This window comes from Equus asinus, chromosome 22 (assembly GCF_041296235.1).
Source record: "Equus asinus isolate D_3611 breed Donkey chromosome 22, EquAss-T2T_v2, whole genome shotgun sequence".
NCBI classification, from domain to species: Eukaryota; Metazoa; Chordata; class Mammalia; order Perissodactyla; family Equidae; genus Equus; species Equus asinus.
In genome coordinates, this window is record NC_091811.1 from 19,129,763 (window position 1) to 19,133,463 (window position 3,701).

The following is a 3,701-nucleotide window of genomic DNA, read 5'->3' on the forward strand; positions in this document are numbered from 1 at the left end:
AAAGACAGAGAGAATTTTAAAAGCAGCAAGAAAAAAACCTTCCTCACATAAAAGGGAACCCCTAAAAGACTACCAGAGGATTATTCAGCAGAAACATTGCAGGATAGAAGCCTGAGATGATATATTCAAAGTGCTAAAAGAAAAAAAACTGCCAACCAAGATTTCTTTACCCAACAAAGTTGTCCTTCAGAAATGAAGCCAAGATGAAAACTTTCCCCACAAAAAAAAAGCTGTGGGAGTTCATCACCATTACATGTGCCTTATAAGAAATGCAGAAAGGAGTTATTCAAGCTGAAATGAAAGGATGCTAATAAGTAACATGAAAACATAAAAAAATACTTTAAAAACTAGCAGTTATAGGTATGTAGTCAAATTCAAAATACTCTAATGCTGTAATATGGTGGTGTGTTAATCACTTAACTCTAGTATAAAGTTTAAAGGACAAAAGTATTAAAAACAACTATAGCCATAGTATCTGTTAATGAATACACAATATAAGAACAAGTAAATTGTGACATCAAGAACATAAACTGTGTGTGTTGGGGGGAGTAAAAGGGTAGGTTTTGTAGGCAATTGAAGTTAAGCTGTTATCAGCTTAAAACAGACTGTTATAAGATGTTTACATAAAACTCATGGTAACCACAAGGCAAAAATCTACAGTAGATACACAAAAAATAAAGAGAAGAGAATCAAGGCACACCACTATGAACAACCACTAATTCACAAAGGAAGACAGCAAGAGAGGAAGAAAGAAAGAAGGAAACCACAAAACAGCCAGAAAACAATAAGATGACATTAATAAGTCGTTGCCTATCAATAGTTACTTCACATATAAGTGGACTAAACTCTCCAATCAAAAAGTATAGGGTGGCTGAATGGATTAAAATACAAGACCTAACTATATGTGGCCTAGAGAGATTCACTTAAGATTCAAGAATGTAGGTAGGATCAAAGTGAAGGGATGGAAAAAGACATTCTGTGCAAATAAAAACCAAAAGAGAGCAGAGGTAGCATAAGTATATCAGACAAAAACAGATTTTAAGTCAAAAACTTCAAGAGACAAGAGACAAAAAAGTCATTACATAATGATAAAGGAGTCAACTCATCAAAAGGATATAATAATTGCAAATAAATATGCACCCAACATTGGAGCACCTAAATATATTGAGCAAAAGCTTACAGATATGAGGAGAAAAATAGACAATAATATAACAATAATAGAGGACTCCAATATCCCACTTTCAACAATGGTTAGATAATCCAAACAATCAAGAAGAAAACATTGACCCTGAGCTATACTTTAGACCAAATGAATCTAACAGACATATACAGAACATTCCATCCAACAGCAGCAGAATATACATTCTTCTCAAGTGCACACAGAACATTTTCCAAGATATGTTCTGCATTCTCCATATGTTAGGTTACAAAAGTCTTAGGAAATTTAAGAAGATTGAAATTATACCAAGTATCTTTTCCAATCACAATTGTCCAAAACTAGAAATCAGAAACAGAAGTAAAACTGGACAATTCACAAATAAGTGGAAATTAAATAACATACTTCTGAAAAACCAATGAGTCAAAGAAAATCAAAAGGGAAACACACAAAAAAAATCTTCAAACAAATGAAAATAGAAACAAAACAGCAAAACTTGTGGGATGCAGCAAAAGAAACACTAAGAGGGAAGTTTATAGTAATAAAAGCCTGCATTAAGAAAAAGAAAGTTCTCAAACAAACAATAAAAACAGTTCATTTTTTAAAAAGATAAACAAAACTGACAAACCTTAGGAGTGAATTCAGCATCACGGCAGAGTGAGCTTGCCTGGGACTCTCTCCCCTCCAACATACAACAAAAAGGAGCAACCATATTCCAACAGAAAATATCCTAATAGCACAGGAATCCTCGGAGAGTCATGGCAGCCAAACGACAGAGGGCAGAGAAGCTGGAGCCCCCCTTGGAGGAACTGGAACAGGATAAGAGAGAACTTCACTCCCTCCCCTAAAGACTGGGATCCCTGCCACGGGATGCTCCATGAGGGAAGGAGTTGGGGAGGGGTCATGCATCCGCAGGATCACCCAGAACTCCCTAGTGTCCTTTCAGCCTAGAAGGAAGCCCTATAATGGGGTGAAAGCTCTCATGTGGGATGACCTCATCAAGCTAAGACCCCCAGGAGACCAGATAGCAAGAGCTGATTGGGAAACCTGGGACTGTGAGCAAGAGAAAACAGCTCCTTCCCTGCTTGTGCTGTGCCGCACCATCTCAGCTGAAGGTGGAGGGCTAGGAATACATGGCTCTAGACCCCCATCCAGTGGCGATAGGCTGTAACTCCAACTGAATAATGTCACAACGGGAAAAACCCATAGTTCCAGCATCAGGCAATTCATCAAATCTCCAGACAAGAGAGAAAATGACAAGCACCCAGAATTCAGTTCTGGGGATGCAGAAATAAGTAAACTAAATGACAATTAATTCAGAATAGCTATCATCAAAAAACTCAATGAGGTAAAAGAGAATATAGAGGAAAAAATCAGCGAGTTCAGGAGCTACTTCACAAAAGAGATTGAAACTATAAAGAAGAATCAATCAGAAATACTAGAGATGAAAGACACAATGGAAGAGATAAAACAAAATACAGATTCCCTGAATGCTCATGTGGATATCATAGAGGAGCAAATCAACATAATCAAAGAAAGACATGTTGAATTGCTCCAGACAGAGGAAGAGAAAGATCTAAGACTAAAAAGAAATGAAGATAATCTCAGAGAAATATGCCACTCAATGAGGAAATGCAACAAAAGAATTATAGGTATTCAAGAAGGTGAAGAGAAGGAGAATAGAGCAGAAAGCATGTTCAGAGAAATAACAGCTGAGAACTTCCCAAATCTAGGGAATGAGAGAGAGATGTGTGTGGAGGAAGCTTTCAGATCTCCTAGATTTGCCAGTGTAAAAAGACCTAAAGCAAGGCATATAGTAGTAAAAGTAGCAAAAATGAATGACAAAGAAAGAATACTCAGGGCAGCAAGGCAGAAGAAAATAACCTACAAAGGAACCCTTATCAGACTTTCAGCAAATTTCTCTGCAGAAACCTTACAAGCTAGGAGAGAATGGAATGACATATTCAAAACTTTAAAAGATAAAAATCTTCAGACAAGAATACTCTATCCAGCAAAAATATCCTTCAGATATGAGGGAGAAATTAAATCTTTCCCAGACAAACAAAAGCTAAGGGACCTTGTAGCAACGAGACCCCCCACCCTACAAGAAATCCTCAAGAAGGCCCTCATACCTGAAAAAAGAAAAAACGAGAGAAAGAGGTCACAAAACACAGAGTAAGGAGAAAAATAGATAAATTACAATAAGATAGAAAATATTCAACTATAGCATTAGGATAAAGGCAAGGAAAACACCAAAAACAAAGACAATCTTGTCACTTTACCCACAAACTCACAACACAAGTTGGAATAAGATATGAGAATAATAACTTAGGAGGGGAGGAGGAAAGGGACCGAATCAGTTTAGACTAAGGAAATAAGAGGCCATCAGAAAATGGACTATGTTATGCACGAGATTCTGAATACAAACTTCAGGGTAGCCACTAAACTTATAAGCAGAACAGAGACACAAAAAAATAAATAAGGAAAAAACTAAGAAACACAGCATAAGAAACTGCAGAAATCAAGGGGTAGACGAAAACACACT